The sequence below is a fragment of the Pseudorca crassidens genome, chromosome 17, assembly GCF_039906515.1.
Source record: "Pseudorca crassidens isolate mPseCra1 chromosome 17, mPseCra1.hap1, whole genome shotgun sequence".
NCBI classification, from domain to species: domain Eukaryota; kingdom Metazoa; phylum Chordata; class Mammalia; order Artiodactyla; family Delphinidae; genus Pseudorca; species Pseudorca crassidens.
In genome coordinates, this window is record NC_090312.1 from 74,171,219 (window position 1) to 74,189,743 (window position 18,525).

The 18,525-nt window shown below is 40.0% G+C and overlaps 1 protein-coding gene and 1 non-coding gene across 3 annotated transcripts in view; one reads left to right on the top strand and one right to left on the bottom strand.

The window, feature by feature from the left end:
* Window positions 1-18,525, bottom strand: part of MTFR1 (mitochondrial fission regulator 1) — a 66,358-nt gene that overhangs the window by 16,043 nt on the left and 31,790 nt on the right. The gene's annotated exons all lie outside the window — the stretch shown is intronic.
* Window positions 17,809-17,915, top strand: LOC137210773 (U6 spliceosomal RNA). The gene has a single exon (XR_010936707.1). It is a non-coding gene; the product is annotated as a U6 spliceosomal RNA (small nuclear RNA).

Sequence of the window (18,525 nt, forward strand, 5' to 3'; positions counted from 1 at the left end):
CAAGTCTCTTGTTTTGTATTTTAAAAGCTGGATCTTGGGCTTCCCTGGTGGCGCAGTGGTTGACAGTCTGCCTGCCGATGCAGGGGACGCAGGTTCATGCCCCGGTCTGGGAGGATCCCGCATGCCGCGGAGCAGCTGGGCCCGTGAGCCACAGCCACTGAGCCTGCGCGTCCAGAGCCTGTGCTCCGCAACGGGAGAGGCCACAAGAGTGAGACGCCCGTGTACCGCAAAAAAAAAAAAAAAAAGCTGGATCTTCCTGTAAGTGATATTTAGTGGCAATCACATTTCTTCCTTGAATGCAGTACTGTACTGATGTGCATTATTAGTTAATGTCTAGTGTTAAATACTTAAGATTAAAATGGGAATGAATAACACCTGCTGTTTGCTGTGCTGTGAGTAGGAAACCGTCTTGCCCTGATCCTTTGTGTCTCCTGGTGTACACTTGCACCTATGGCGCTGTGGCCAGCCAGCCTGCTTGCTTGCTGAGTCATTTCCTTTGGAGTCTTGTTACTCACTGTCATCCTCTGTGAGGTTGGGGTTCTTCCCCGACACTCCTTAAAGAACAGCACATTTCATTTTACACTTGATATCTTTAGTCAAAGCCTTCAGTCTCACTTTATTAACTATTCTTATATCAGATTTTTGTAAATACATTCATCTTAATTCATTAGATTACAAACATTCTGGTATAAGAAAAAGGGCTACGTCAAATACTTTCAAATCCTACGAACCTGTAAAGTCTTATTTAATACATACTCAGTTTGATATGTACGTGGGCACTAAGAATTAAGAATAAGATACAATTAGAAATTAACATATTAATAAAGAATGAACAAAGTGGAGTTAAACTTGAAACATTTCAATATTCCTTAAATAATGTTCTACTCCAGGGAGAAAATATGTGCAAATGATGGGACCGACAAGGGTTTAGTTTCCAAAATATACGAACAGCTCATAAAACTCAACAACAAAAACACAACCCAAATGAAAAATGGGCAGAAGACCTAAATAGACATTTCTCCAAAGATGACATACAGATGGGTCAACAGGCACATGGAAAGATGTTCAACATCCCTTATTATTAAAGAAATGCAAATCAAAACTACCATGAGATACCACCTCACATCAGTCAGAATGGCCATCATTAAAAAGTCTACAAATAACAAATGCTGGAGGGACTTCCCTGGTGGTCCAGTGGTAAAGAATCCGCCTTCCAATGCAGGGGACGTGGGTTTGATTCCTGGTCAGGGAACTAAGATCCCACATGCTGCAGGGCAACTAAGCCCACGCGCCGCAACTACTGAGCTTGTGCGCCTCAATGGGAGAGCCTGTGTGCCGCAAACTACATAGCCCATGCTCCCTGGAGCCCGCACACCACAACTAGAGAGAAGCCCATGTGCTGCAACTAACACCCAACATGGCCAAAAATAAATAAATACATACATACATAAATGCTGGAGAGGGTGTGGAGAAAAGGGGATCCTCCTACACTGTTGGTGGGAATGTAAATTGGTGCAGCCACTACATAAAACAGTATGGAGGTTCCTTAAAAAACTAAAAATAGAGCTGACACATGATCCAGCAATGCCACTCCTGGGCATATATCCAGAGAAAACTCTAATTCAAAAAGATACACGCACCCCTATGTTCATAGCAGCACTATTCACAATAGTCAAGCCATAGAAACAGCCTAAATGCCCATCAACAGATGAATGGATAAAAAAGATGTGGTATATATATACAATGGAATACTACTCAGCCATAAAAAAAGAATGAAATAATGCCATTTGCAGCAAAATGGGTGGACCTAGAGGTTATCATACTAAGTGATGTCAGAAAGAGAAAGACAAATACCATATGACAGCACATACATGGAATCTAAAATATGACACAAATGAACTATCTATGAAACAGAAACAGACTCACAAGAGATCAGACTTGTGGTTGCCAAGGGGGAGAGGGGGTGAGGAAGGGATGGAGTGGGAATTTGGGGTTAGCAGATACAAAATGGTATATATAGAATGGATAAACAACAAGGTCCTACGGTATAGCACAGGGAACTATATTCAATATCCTGGGACAAACCATAATGGAAAAGAATGTAAAAAAGAATGTATGTATAACTGAATCACTTCGTTATACGGCAGAAATTAACACATTGTAAATCAACTATACATCAATTAAAAAAATAAAATTTTTTTAAAATATTCTACTCCAAAAGCAATCAAAAACTTGATGACAGGGGCTTCCCTGGTGGCACAGTGGTTAAGAATCCAGCTGCCAATGCAGGGGACACGGGTTTGAGCCCTGGTCTGGGAAGATCTCACATGCCGTGGAGCAACTAAGCCAGTGCACCACAACTACTGAGTCTGCACTCTAGAGCCACGAGCCACAACTACTGAAACACGTGGGCCTAGAGCCCATGCTCCACAACAAGAGAAGCCACTGCAGTGAGAAGCCTGCACACCAGAACGAAGAGCAGCCCCCACTTGACGCAACTAGAGAAAGCCCGCGTGCAGCAACGAAGACCCAACACGGCCAAAAATAAATAAAATAAATTTATTTTAAACACAAAACTTGATGACAATGCCTATGATGTCTGCTAGAAGCCACATAGATTATAGTCTTTAATTTCATCACACATAGTGCAAATGTCATGCTGTGTCTATGTCCAAAGACTACACATTCTCCATAGGCTACTATTATGAAAGAGAACAATTATCTGAGACAAGACTCTCAGTTATACTGATTCTTTCAAAGGATCTCAATGCTTCTTATAAAAATGAAGATTTCTTTCCAATCCTGGGGCCATTCTGTTAATTCAAAAGGAAATAAAAACGTGTACAGAACAGAAAACAAAATGAGGACTTACTTGTGCATGGCACTGTGCTATAAGTTTTCTCATGTTATCTTTCAAAATTCTCCTCTCAAAGTAGGTATTGGTGCTTCCAATTTAGAGATGAGAAAACTGAAGTTCAGTGTATTTGAAAAAAAAAATCAATTGTACAATAACCAATTAAGGACTCATGTGTATGCCACTTTCCCAGAGAGATAATACCGTAACATTGTAACCAACAGTTACAGAAATGCCATCAACAAATTTCAAGGGGGAAATAAGAAACAAATATATTGAATAGCTTTGGCTTTCATATAAATATAAATGTGACAGGCAGGGAAACACTCAAATGGCAATACGTAAATCTTGAAAGTACTCTACTTCATATTATGTTTTTAAGATTTAAGTTACAGTTATGAGTTAAGTTACAAATTTAAGCTATAAAATATTGCCATGGAAATGCAGTTAATATCAAAATGACAGATGAAAAAAGACTCAAACTGCCTGGTAAGAGTACTAGTATTAAATAATTGTCAAGACAAAGTAAAATTCCATCAGCTCTCATCCTTCTGTTTTGTCCTATTGATTAAAATACATGATATGGTAAATCTGCTATCTCATCAATCTGTACAAAACACACTTTATCTGGTATGTGAAACTGACCAAGTAGAGCTTCCTCAAAGCTCCTGTCCTTAGGAAGATGGTGAGACTCAGATATGTCAGCCTGTTTATCAGGATATCAGCCACAGGAACGTAACACAGAGTACCTTTCCCAGCCATCTAGATTTATTATACACATCCACAGTTAATCACAACTGATGCAAAAGGTGATACAGCACCACACAGCAAAATAAAAAGTCTGCCCAATCTCTCTAGTCACATGGGCCGTGTCATTAACCTTGGAACTCTGGGACCACTTCCCACCTGTCTGTCGACTTCCTCCTCCAGAGCATTGCACAAATCCAGCTGGGTCTCCTGTTTCCTTCTCACTTTGTTCAGGTTCAGATTATCTTTACCTAGAATGCTTCCAGGCACCTTTTCAAAGATCCTTTAGCCAATTACTTTCAACATCATAGACAAAATCCATCATCCAAATCCATTATGCCAACTCAATTACTCTATAATCACAATCCCCATAATAGCTACCCCATAATGTCATATCAAGTACAAACATGACATTTGTGTTAAAAGCCCTTTAGAGACTTTTCTAGGAAGATGGAGCAGATGAACTTTTCACTATTCTTCCTCCTAACTACAACTATAATCTCTGGACATCATATATAAAACAAATGTAAGAAGACTTTCGGACTTACCCGGTGGTGCGGTGGTTAAGAATCCGCCTGCCAATGCAGGGGACACGGGTTCAATCCCTGGTCTGGGAAGATCCCACATGCTGCGGGGCAACTAAGCCCACATGCCACAACTACTGAGCCCGTGCACCACAACTACTGAGCCTGCGCTCTAGAGCCCGTGAGCCACAACTACCGAGCCCACATGCCACAACTACTGAAGCCTGCATGCTGTAGGGCCCATGTGCCACAACTACTGAAGCTCACACACCTAGAGCCCATGCTCTGCAACAAGAGAAGCCACCACAATGAGCAGCCCATACACCGCAACGAAGAGTAGCCCCCACTTGCTGCAACTAGAGAAAGCCTGCATGTAGCAACAAAGACCCAATGCAGGGGCTTCCCTGCTGGTGCAGTGATTAAGAATCCACCTGCCAATGCAGGGGACATGGGTTCGTGCCCTGGTCTGGGAAGATCCCACACGCCACAGAGCAACTAAGCCCGTGCGCCACAACTACTGAGGCTGCATGCCCAGAGCCCATGCTCCACAACAAGAGAAGCCACTGCAGTGAGAAGCCCGTGCACTGCAACAAAGAGTAGCCCCTGCTTGCTGCAACTAGAGAAAGCCCACGCACAGCAATGAAGACCCAACACAGCCAAAAAATAATTAATTTTTTAAAGAAAGACAATACAGCAGAAAAATAAAGTTAAAAAAAAAAAAAACCAAGAAAAAGAAGTCCAAAAAAAAATAAAACAGGCAGAGAGAAGGCAGACTGAGTTGGACCTTGGGATCCAAAAGAAAAAGAGAAAAAAAAAAAAAACCTCAGCCTAGGAGTGAGTTCCTTGAGTTTCCTTTTACCTCATATATCCCAGACTGGGCGCTGGAGTAACAGGTAACCCAGAAATGCCAATGGATGCAGGGGAAAAAGTCTCAACAAAAGCCTGCTCTCTTAGCCAAAGGACCAAGAAAGGGGCAGCCTCCCACAATAGATAACATATAAAATAACTGCTCTACTCCAGCCAACATCACAGAAAATGCTGCGGCCCCACCTCCACCAAGGCTAACTTCCCTCCTTTCTAGGCTGTAATGAGATGCCTCAAACCCTACAAGATGGTGTCAGAGAAAGCAGGGACTTACTCACCTCCCTTTAAGACAGTGGAGACAATCTGGGGTGGGGTGTGGGGGCAGAATTACACCCCATCCAGCATCAATGAAGCAGCCTCCCCTATCTGCTAGGATGGTGCCCCAGGAGGCCTCGTGGGGAGTTGGGGCACCCACCACCACCCAGCAGTAATATGCCCAGCAGTAAAATGGAGCACTGCCCTGGGGGTGACTGGAGGCCGAGTGGGAAACCTGGACTCTGCTCGCACCTGGTAGTAACAAGATGGCACACACTCCTCCCTTGCTGTTAGTGAAAGCCAGCTAAAAGAAAAAGCTGAAACAAGATCCAAAGTCTCAGATACTCAAAATATCTAGATTTCAGTAAAATCACTCTTCATGCCAAGACCCAAAAAGAACACAAACTGAATGGAAAACGACAATCAGTAGATGCCAACTCTGAGATGACAAGAGATGTTTGAATTATCTGACAGATTTTAAAGCAGCTACAATAAAAAGGCTTCAATGAGCATTTAGCAGCACTCTTGAAACAAATGAAAATAATAGTCTCAGCAAAAAAAAAAAAAAAAAGGGGGTGGGGGTGGGGAACCAAATAAAACTTTTAGAACCAAAAAGTAAAATAACTGAAATAACACAACGGATAGGAACAAAAGCAGAATGGAGAAGACAGAGGGAAGAATCAGTGAACTCAGAGACAGAACAACAGAAATTATCCAATCTGGAAAACAAAAAATGAACCAACTAGGGGAAAACATGAGCAGAGTCTCGGTGACCTGTGTGGCTACAACAGAAAATCTAATAATTGTGGCATCAGGGTCCCAGAAGGAGAGGAGTAAAACGGCAAGGCTGAAAAAGTACTTTAAAAAAATAATGGCAGGGCTTCGTTCCAGCCTGATGGGCGTCGAAGGCAGGCCAGTCTGTGGCCAAACAACGAGGCCACATGACAGCACGACAGTGACTGCGACCACGCTGTGGGCCCCAGACAGGCGAGGAGACAAGACGGCCTCCTACTCTTGGAGGGCACACACAAGGTCTTGTGTGCACTAGAACCAAGGAAAAAGCAGTGACTTCAGAGGAGCCTGGGCCAGACCTACCTGCTGGTCTTAGAGGGTCTCCTGGGGAGGTGAGGAGGGCTGTAGGTCACTGTGCGGACGAGGACACTGGTGACAGAGGTACCAGGGAGTACTCATTAGCGTGAGCTCTCCTGGAGGCTGCCATTTTGACACCAAGTCCTGGGCCATCCAACAGCCTGTAGGCTTCAGTGCTGGGACACCTCACACCAAACGACCAACAGGGTGAGAACACACCACACGCATCAGCAGACAGGCTGCCTAAGTCTTTCTGAGCCCACAGCCACATCTAAACACGCCCCTTGACATGGCCCTACCCACGAGAGGGACAAACCCACCAGTGGGCAGGCACCAGTCCTTCCAGCCAGGAAGCCTGCACAAGCCTCTAGACCAGCCTCACCCACCAGGGGGCAGAAACCAGACGCAAGAGGAACTACTATCCTGCAGCCTGCAGAACAGAGACTGCAAACACAGAAAGACTGACAAAATGAGACAGCAGAGGAATATGTTCCAGACAAAGGAACAAGATAAAACCCCAGAAGAACAACTAAGGTAAGTGCAGATAGGCAATCTACCTGGAAAAGAATTCAGAGTAATGATAGTAAAGATGATCCAAGATCTCAGAAAAAGAATGGAGGCACGGACTCAGAAGATACAAGAAATGCTTAACAAAGAGCTAGAAGATGTAAAGAACAAACAAACAATTGAACAATAACTGAAATCACAAATACACTAGAAGAAATCAATAGCAGAATAAATGAGGGAGAAGAACATATAAGTGAGCTGGAAGACAGAATGGTAGAAATCACTGCTGCAGAGCAGAATAAAGAAAAAAGAATGAAAAGAAATGAGGACAGTTTAAGAGACCTCTGGGACAACATGAAACACACCAACATTCACATTATAGAGGTCCCAGAAGAAGAGAGAGAGAAACGGCCTAAGAAAATATTTGAAGAGATAAAGCTGAAAACTTCCCTAATGTGGAACAGGAAACAGTCACCCAAGTCCAGGAAGCACAGAGAGTCCCATACAGGATAAACCCAAGGAGGAACACACCAAGACACAAATTATTCAAACTGACAAAAATTGAAGACACAGAGAAAATATTAATATTAAAAGCAACAAGGGAAAGGCAACAAATAACATACAAGGGAATCCCCATAAGGTTATCAGCTGATTTTTCAGCAGAAACACTGCAGGCCAGAAGGAAGTGGCACAATATATTTAAAGTGATGAAAGGGAAAAACCTACAACCAAGAATACTCTACCCAGCAAGGATCCTGTTCAGATTCGACAGAGAAACCAAAAGCTTTACAGACAAGCAAAAGCTAACAGAATTCAGCACCACCAAACCACTTTTACAACAAATGCTAAAGGAACTTCCCTAGGTGGAAAAGAAAAAGCCACAACTACAAACAAGAAAATTACGAATGGGAAAGCTCACCAGTAAAGACAAAAATACAATAAAGGTAGGAAATCATCCACACACAAATCTGATATCAAAGCTAGTAATCTTGAGGAGAGTACAAATGCAGGATATTGGTAATGCATTTGAAATAAGAGAGCAGGAACTTAAAACAGTCTTGTATACACATACTATGAGGTTTTGCTATACCAAACCCTCATAGTAACCACAAACCAAAAATCTACAATAGATATACACACAAAAAAGAAAGAGGAATCCAAACATAACACTGAAGATAGTCATCAAATCACAAGAAAACAAAAAAATAGAAGTGAAGAAAAAAGACCTACAAAACCAAATCCAAAACAATTAACAAAATGACAATAAGAACATATGTATCAGTAATTACCTTAAATGTAAATGGATTAAATGCTCCAACCAAAAGACACAGACTGGCTGAATGGATACAAAAACAAGCCCCGTATAATATACTGTCTACAAGAGACGCACTTCAGACCTAGGGACACATATGGACTAAAAGTGAGGGGACAGAAAAAGATATTCCACGCAAATGGAAATCAAAAGAAAGCTGCAATAGAAATACTCTTATTAGACAAAATAGACTTTAACATAAAGTCTGTCACAAGAGACAAAGAAGGACACTACATAATAATCAAGGGATCAATCCAAGAAGATATAACAATTGTAAATATATATGGATCCAACAAAAAAGCATCTCAAAATATAAGGCAAATACCAACAGCAGGATGAAAGTAAAAGAATAGAAAAAGATATATTATGCAAACATTAACCAAAAAACAACCAAACAGTTCTGACTACATTAATATTAAATAAAGTAGACTTAAGAGCAAACAAAATTATCAGGGACAGAAAGGGACATTATATTACAGTAAAAAGATAAAAGACACAGCAAGCCTAAATATGTATGTACCAAACAAGAGACCTCCAAAAAATGAAAAGAGCTGACAGAAAAGAAAGGAAAAATACACAAATCCACAAATACAGTGGGAGACTTCAACACCCCCTTTTCAACAACTGTTAGAATAGAAAATCAAGAATGATACAGAAGAATTTAGCAACACCATCAACCAACAACTTCTATTTAACATTTATAGGACATTCCACTAACAACAAGAGTACACATTCTTTTCTAATACCCATAGAACATAAACCAAAATGGCCCATATCCTTGGGCCATTAAAAAAACCTCAACAAGGCTTCCCTGGTGGCACAGTGGTTGAGAGTCCGCCTGCCGATGCAGGGGACACAGGTTCGTGCCCCGGTCCGGGAAGATCCCACATGCCGTGGAGCAGCTGGGCCTGTGAGCCATGGCCGCTGAGCCTGCGTGTCCGGAGCCTGTGCTCCACAACGGGAGAGGCCACAACAGTGAGGCCCGCGTACTGCAAAAAAAAAAACCAAAAAAAACCTCAAAAAATTTTTTTTAAAAAATGGAAATACACCCTTCAACAACAACACAGGGGTTAGGGGCTCCAACCCTCCCCGTGGTCCAAAATCTGCATATAAATTATAGTCCGCCCTCTATATCTACAGTTCCTCAGTATCCACAGTTCTGCACCTGCAGATTCAACCAACCTCAAATTGTGTAGGACTATAGTACTTACTACAGAAAAAAATCTGCATGTAAGTGGGAACACACAGTCCAAACCTGTGTTATTCAAGGATCAACTGTACAGTTTATGTCCTCTGACCACAAAAGAATCAAACTAGAACTCAATAACCAAAAAATAATAGCAAAATTTCCAAATATTTTGAAACCAAACAACAAACTTCTAACTTCAACAGTTAAAAGAAGTTTTCTCAAGGGAAATTTAAAAATACAATGAACTGAATTAAAATAAATATATCAAAACTTGTGGGATGCAGCTAAAAGCAATGTTGAGAAGGAAATTTACAGCACTAAATGCTTACATCAGAAAAAGAGGATTTGGTTCAGGAAGGTGGAGTAGAAGGACACGCTCTCACTCCCACTTCCAAGAGCACCGGAATCACAACTAACTGCTGAACAATCATAGACAGGAAGATTGTCGACAGGAAGACTCTGGAACTCACCAGAAAAGATACCCCACATCCAAAGACAAAGGAGAAGCCACAATGAGAGGGGAGGGGGTGGGGCACAATCACAATAAAATCAAATCCCATAACTGCTGGGTGGGTGACTCACAAACTGGAGAACACTTATACCACAGATGTCCACCCACTGTAGTGAAGGTTCTGAGCCCCACGTCAGGCTTCCCAACCTGGGGGTCCGGCAACGGGAGAAGGAATTCCTAGAGAATCAGACTTTGAAGGCTAGCAGGATTTGATTACAGGACTTCAACAGGACTGGGGGAAACAGGTTCCACTCAGGGAGCACACACCAAGTAGTGTGCGCATCAGGACCCAGGGGAAGGAGCAGTGACCCCAGGGGAGACTGAACCAGACCTACCTGCTACTGTTGGAGGGTCTCCTGAAGAGGTTGGGGGTGGCTGTGTCTCGCCATGAGAACAAGGACACTGGCAGCGGAAGTTCTGGGAAGTACTCCTTGGCTTGAGCCCTCCCAGAGTCTGCCACTGGCCCCACCAAAGAGCCCGGGTAGACTCCAGTGTTGAATTGCCTCAGGCCAAACAACCAACAGGGAGGGAACCCAGCCCCACCCCATCAGCAGACAAGCAGATTAAACTTTTACTGAGCTCTGCCCACCAGAGCAACAGCCAGCTCTACAGAAAACTTGCACAAGCCTCTTAGATAGCCTCATCCTCCAGAGGGCAGACAGCAGAAGCAAGAAGAACTACAATCCTGCAGCCTGTGGAACAAAAACCACATTCACAGAACGATAGACAAGATGAAAAGGCAGAGGGCTATGTACCAGATGAGGGAACAATATAAAACCCCGGAAAAACAGCTAAATGAAGTGGAGATAGGCAACCTTCCAGAAAAAGAATTCAGAATAATGATAGTGAAGATGATCCAGGACCTCGGGAAAAGAATGGAGGCAAAGATCGAGAAGATGCAAGAAATGTTTAACAAAGACCTAGAAGAATCAAAGAACAAACAAACAGAGATGAACAATACAATAACTGAAAAGAAAAATACACTAGAAGGAATCAACAGCAGAATAACTGAGGCAGAAGAACGGATAAGCGACCTGGAAGACAATGGTGGAATTCACTGCTGTGGGACAGAATAAAGAAAAAAGAATGAAAAGAAATGAAGACAGCCTTAGAGACCTCTGGGACAACATTAAACGCAACAACATTCGCATTATAGGGGTCCCAGAAGGAGAAGGGATAGAGAAGTGACCCGAGAAATATTTGAAGAGGTTATAGTTGAAAACTTCCCTAACATGGGAAAGAAAATAGCCATCCATGTCCAGGAAGCGCAGAGTCCCATACAGGAGAAACCCAAGGAGAAACACACCGAGACACATAGTAATCAAATTGGCAAAAATATAAAGACAAAGTATTGAAAGCAGCAAGGGAAAAATGACAAATAACATACAAGGGAACTCCCATAAGGTTAAGAGCTGATTTCTCAGCAGAAACTACAAACCAGAAGGGAGTGGCATGATATACTTAAAGTGATGAAAGGGAAGAACCTACAACCAAGATTACTCTACCTGGCAAGGATCTCATTCAGATTCGAGGGAGAAATCAAAAGCTTTACAGACAAGCAAAAGCTAAGAGAATTCAGCACCACCAAACCAGCTCTACAACAAATGCTAAAGAAATTCTCTAAGTGGAACACAAGAGAAAAGGACCTACAAAAACAAACCCAAAACAATTAAGAAAATGGTAATAGGAACATACATACCGATAATTACCTTAAACATGATTGGATTAAATGCTCAACCAAAAGACACAGGCTCACTGAATGGATACAAAAACAAGACCCATATATATGCTGTCTACAAGAGACACACTTCAGACCTACGGAGATACAGACAGAAAGTGAGGGGATGGAAAAAGATATGCCATGCAAATGGAAATCAAAAGCTGGAGTAGCAAAACTCATATCAGATAAAATAAACTTTAAAATAAAGAATGTTACAAGAGACAAGGAAGGACACTACGTAATGATTAAGGAATCAATCCAAGAAGAAGATATAACAATTTTAAGTATATATGCACCCAACATAGGAGCACCTCAATACATGAGGCAACTGCCAACAGCTATAAAAGAGGAAATGGACAGTAACACCATAAAAGTGGGGGACTTTAACACCTCACTTACACCAATGGACACATGATCCAAACAGAAAATTAATAAGCAAACACAAGCTTTAAATGACACAATAGACCAGATAGATTTAATTGATATTTATAGGACATTCCATCCAAAAACAGCAGATTACACTTTCTCCTCAAGTGCGCATGGAATATTCCCCAGGATAGATCACATCTTGCGTCACAAATCAAGCCTCAGTAAATTTAAGAAAACTGAAATCATATCAAGCATCTTTTCTGACCACAACGCTATGAGATTAGAAATCAATTACAGGGGAAAAAAATGTAAAAAAACACAAACACATGGAGGGTAAACAATATGTTACTAAAAAACCAAGAGATCACTGAAGAAATCAAAGAGGAAATCAAAAAATACCTAGAGACAAATGATAATGAAAACACGACAATCCAAAACCTATGGGACGCAGCAAAAGCAGTTCTAAGAGGGAAGTTTATAGCAATACAAGCTTACTTCAAGAAACAAGAAAAAACTCAAACAACCTAACCTTACACGTAAAGGAAATAGAGAAAGAAGAACAAACAAAACCCAAAGTTAGCAGAAGGAAAGAAATCATAAAGATGAGAGCAGAAATAAATGAAATAGAAACAAAGAAAACAATAGCAAAGATCAATAAAACTAAAAGCTGGTTCTTTGAGAAGATAAACAAAATTGATAAACCATTAGCCAGACTCATCAAGAAAAGGAGGGAGAGGACTCAAATCAATAAAATTAGGAATGAAAAAGGAGAAGTTACAACAGACACAGCAGAAATACAAAGCATCCTAAGAGACTACTACAAGGAACTCTATGCCAATAAAATGGACAACCTGGAAGAAATGGACAAATTCTTAGAAAGGTATAACCTTCCAAGACTGAACCAAGAAGAAACAGAAAATATGAACAGACAAATCACAAGTAATGAAATTGAAACTGTGATTAAAAATCTTCCAACAAACAAAAGCCCAGGACCAGATTGCTTCACAGGTGAATTCTCTCAAACATTTAGAGAGCTAACACCCATCCTTCTCAAACTCTTCCAAAAAATTGCAGAGGAAGGAATACTCCCAAACTCATTCTATGAGGCCACCATCACCCTGATACCAAAACCAGACAAAGATACTACAAAAAAAGAAAATTACAGACCAATATCACGGATGAATATAGATGCAAAAATCCTCAACAAAATACTAGCAAACAGAATCCAACAACACATTAAAAGGATCATACACCATGATCAAGTGGGATTTATCCCAGGGATGCAAGGATTCTTCAATACATGCAAATCAATCAATGTGATACACCATATTAACAAATTGAAGAATAAAAACCATATGACCATCTCAATGCAGAAAAAGCTTCTGAAAAAATTCAATACCCATTTATGATAAAAAGTCTCCAGAAAGTGGGCATAGAGGGAACCTACCTCAGCATAATAAAGGCCATGTACAACAGCAAACATCATTCTCAATGGTGAAAAACTGAAAGCATTTCTTCTAAGATCAGGAATAAGACAAGGATGTCTACTCTCACCACTATTATTCAACATTGTTTTGGAAGTCCTAGCCACAGCAATCAGAGAAGAAAAAGAAATAAAAGGAATCCAAATCAGAAAAGTAAAACTGTCACTGTTTGCAGATGACATCATACTATACATAGAGAATCCTAACGATGCCACCAGAAAACTACTAGAGCTAATGAATGAATGTGATAAAGTTGCAGGATACAAAATTAATGCACAGAAATCTCTTGCATTCCTATACACTAATGATGAAAAACCTGAAAGAGAAATTAAGGGAAAACACTCCCATTTACCACTGCAACAAAAAGAATAAAATGCCTAGGAATAAACCTACCTAGGGAGACGAAAGACCTGTATGCAGAAAACTATAAGACACTGATGAAAAAAATTAAAGATGATACAGATAGAGAGATATAACATTTTCTTGGATTGGAAGAATCAACATTGCAAAAATGACGATACTACCCAAAGCAATCTACAGATTCAATGCAATCCCTATCAAATTACCAATGGCATGTTTTTACAGAACTACAACAAAAAATCTTAAAATGTGTATGGAGACATAAAAGACCCCGAATAGCCAAAGCGGTCTTGAGGGAAAAAAACGGGAGCTGGAGGAATCAGACTCCCTGACATCAGACTATACTACAAAGCTACAGTAATCAAGAGAATATGGTACTGGCACAAAAACAGAAATACAGATCAATGGCACAGGATAGAAAGCCCAGAGATAAACCCACACACCTATGGTCAACTAATCTATGACAAAGGAGGCAAGGATATACAATGGAGGAAAGTCTCTTCAATAAGAGACTGGGGTGGTGGTGTGATGAATTGGGAGATTGGGATTGACATATATACACTAATATGTATAAAATGGATAACTAATAAGAACCTGCTGTATAAAATATAAATAAAATAAAATTCAAAATAAAGAGAAAGTCTCAAATTAATAATATCAACTCTCACCCAAAGAACCTAGAAAAAGAGCAAAATAAACTCAAAAGTAAGCAGAAGGAAGAAAATAACAGGAGCAGAAATCAATAAAATTGAAAACCAAAAAAAGAAAAAAAAGAAAAATCAATGAAAGAGAAAGCTTGTTCTTTGAAAAGATTAATAAAATTGACAAATATTTAAAAAAGAGAAGGCATAAATTACTAACATCAGGAATGAAACGGGATATATTATTATAGACCACGTAGCTATCAAAAGCATAATAAGGAAATACTACAAACAATTCTATACACATAAATCTAACCAGTTAGATGAAATGGACCAATTAATTGAAAAATACAAAACTACTACATCTCTTCCAATATGAAATTCGTAAGACAGTCACATAACTATTAAGGAACTTGAACTCATAATTTTAAAAACACGCCAAAACTCAATTCCACCTATGGCCAATTAATCTATGACAAAGGAGGCAAGACTATACAACGGAGAAAAGTCTCTTCAATAAATGGTACTGGGAAAACCAGATAGTTAAATGTAAAAAAATGAAATTAGAACATTCTTTCACACCCTACACAAAAATAAACTCAAAATGGATTAAAGGCCTAAATGTAAAGCCAGACACTATAAAACTCTTAGAGGAAAACATAGGCACAACACCCTTTGACATAAATTGCACAGCAATATCTTTTTCAATCAGTCTCCCAGAGTAACAGAAATAAAAACAGAAATAAACAAATGGAACCTAATTAAACTCAAAAGTGTTTGTACAGCAAAGGAAACCATAAACAAAACAAAAAGACAACCCACACAATGGGAGAAAATATTTGCAAACGAAGCAACCAGAAAGGGAGTAGTATCCAAAGTATACAAGCAGCTCATGTAGCTCAAAATACAAAAAAACACCCAACCCAATCAAAAAATGGGCAGAAGACCTAAGAAGACATTTCTCCAAAGAAGACATACAGATGGCCAAGAAGCACATGAAAAGATGCTCAACATCACTAATTATTAGAGAAAGGCAAATCAAAACTACAGTAAGATATCACCTCACTCCAGTGAGAATGGCCCTCAATCAAAAAATCTGCAAACAATAAATGCTGGAGAGGGTGTGGAGAAAAGGGAACCCTCCTACACTGTTGGTGGAAATGTAAATTGGTACAGCCAGTATAGAGAACAGTATGGAGGTTCCTTAAAAAAACTAAAAATAGAGCTACCATAAGATCCAGCAATCCCACTCCTGGGCATATAACCAGAGAAAAACATACACGCACCCCAGTGTTCACTGCAGGCACTGTTTACAATAGCCAAGACATGGAAGCAACCTAAATGTCCATCGACAGATGAATGGATAAAGAAGATGTGGTACATATGCACAATGGAATATTACTCAACCATAAAAAGAATAAAATAATGCCATTTGCAGCAACATGGATGGACCTGGAGATTATCATACTAAGTGAAGTAACTCAGACAGAGACAGATATGATATTTGTCTTTCTCTGTCTGGCTTACTTCACTTAATATCATATGATATCGCTTATATGCGGAATCTAAAATGAACTTATAAAACAGAAACAGACTCACAGACTTAGAGAATGAACTTACAGTTATCAGTGGTGAAGGGTGGGAGGAAGGGATAGACTGGGAGTTTGGGATTGACAGGTACACACTGCTATGTTTAAAATAAAATGCCTTTCTGTATGTATAAATAGATAGATAGACAGACAGACAAATAAATAAATCTCATCAAAAAGAAATCAACAGGTCCGGATGGTTCACTGGATAATTCTCCTAAATGTTTAAAGAATTAACACCAGTTCTATACAATCTCTTCAGAAAACAGATAGCTTCATTTTTTGAAGCTAGTATTACTCTGACACCAAAACCAGACAAACAATCAGAAAGTTAATTGTAAAACATAAAACTATAAACTTGAAAAAAACAAAAACAGGAGAAAAATCCAAAGGATCTAACATAGGCACAGAGTTCTTACACTGACACCAAAAGCATGATCTGTAAAAGGGAAAAACAAATGAATTAAAATATAAAACTTTTGCTCTATGAAAGACCCTGTTAAATAGATGAAAAGATAAGATTTAACTTGTCCTATTTGCCCTACATTTGGGAGAAAATGTTTACAAACCCACACCTCTGAAAAATGACTCATACCTAGCATATATAAAGAACTCGCAAAAGAAAACCAAATTAGAAAATGGGCAAAAGACGTGAAGAGACATTTTATTCAAAAGCATATGAAGATGGCAAACATATGAAACGATGTTCAACATTATTAGCCAATAAGGAAACACAAATTAAAATGAGATGTACAATACACACCTATTAGAATGGCCAAAAAAAAAAAAGGAAAAAAGTAACATCATCAAATGCTGGTGAGGAAGCAGAGAAGCTGGATTAGCCATACACTGCTGGTGGGAATGTAAAATAATGCAGCCATTCTGGAAAATAGTGTGTCAGTTTTTTAAAACTAAACATGCAACTACCTTACGACTCATATAAACCAACAATTGCCCTCATGGGCATTTATTCCAGAGAAATGAAAACTTATGCTGGCTCAAAATCCTGTACACGTTTACATTAACTTTACCTATAAAAGCCAAGAACTGGAATCAATCCAGATGCCCATCAACTGGTGCATGGTTAAACATGTGGTCCATCCATACCAAGGAATACTACTCAGTACTAAAAGGGAAGGAACTGCTGATACACACAGCAATCTGGATGAATCACTAGAGATTATGCTTAGTGAAAAAAGCCAGTCCCAAAAGGTTGTATATTGTATGATTCAATTTATATAACTATCTTGAAATGACAAAATTGTGAAAATGGAGAACAGATAAGTGATTGCCATTAAGGAGGGGTTAGAGATGGAAGTGAAGTGGGTGTGGCCATAACAGGGCCACAGGAGGGGTTCCTGTAGTAGGGAAATGTTCTGCATCTTGACTTAACCAGTGTCAATATCCTAGCTGTGATAGTGTACCATGTTTTGCAGGATGTTACCACTGGAGAAAACTGGGTAAAGGGTACAGGAAATGCTTCTGTATTCTTTCTTGTAACTGCATGTGAAGAATCTACAATTATCTCAAGAAGTTTAATCAAAAAAATAAAATAAACATCTTAAAAAAGAAAGGCTAGGGCTTCCCTGATGGCGCAGTGGTTGAGAGTCCGCCTGCAGATGCAGGGGACACGGGTTTGTACCCCGGTCCGGGAAGATCCCACATGCCGCGAAGCGACTAGGTCCGTGACCCACGGCCACCAAGCCTGCGCGTCCGGAGCCTGTGCTCCGCAACGGGAGAGGCCACAACAGTGAGAGGCCCGCGTATCGAAAGAAAAAAAATAAATAAAGGCTGTGCTCGCTTCGGCAGCTCATATACTAAAATTGGAACGATACAGAGAAGATTAGCATGGCCCCTGCGCAAGGATGACACGCAAATTCGTGAAGCATTCCATATTTTTTTCCAATGCAGGGGTTGCGGGTTCGATCCTTGGTCAGGGAGCTAGGATCCCACATGCCTTGCGGCCAAAAAACCAAAACATAAAACAGTAGCAGTATTGCAACAAATTCAATAAAGACTTAAAAAAAAAAAAAAAAGGCTCTTTACCTGCTAATCCTGCAATAATCTGGTCTGTTCATCTACTGCTATGTCCTCACTCCTACTTGTCATTCAAATCAAATTCCTTTTTTGCTCTTGGATTACTTAATTCTTATTTTATTCAGCTAATACCACTCAAATGAAATTACTCTCTAGCTAAAGTCAATGATAATCTTTCAAATGCAAAACAAAATGGAAACTTGCTAGGTTTTTGATTTACCTAGCCTCTAAGTATCTGACACTGATGGAAGTTTACTCTACTTCCCTGAAGATCTCCTACCTCTGCTTCCATGACAACACTCTCTGATGGTTCTCCTTCCGCCTCTTGAGCTACTTCTGGCAGGTAGGGGAGTCCCTTCTTTCTCTTTCTTTTTTTTCTCCTGATTTACTCCCAAATGCCAGCTTTATCCAGGATACAAATGCTCTTCATGTCTTATATATGCTCCTTGAGTACTCTGGGTACCAGCCATTCT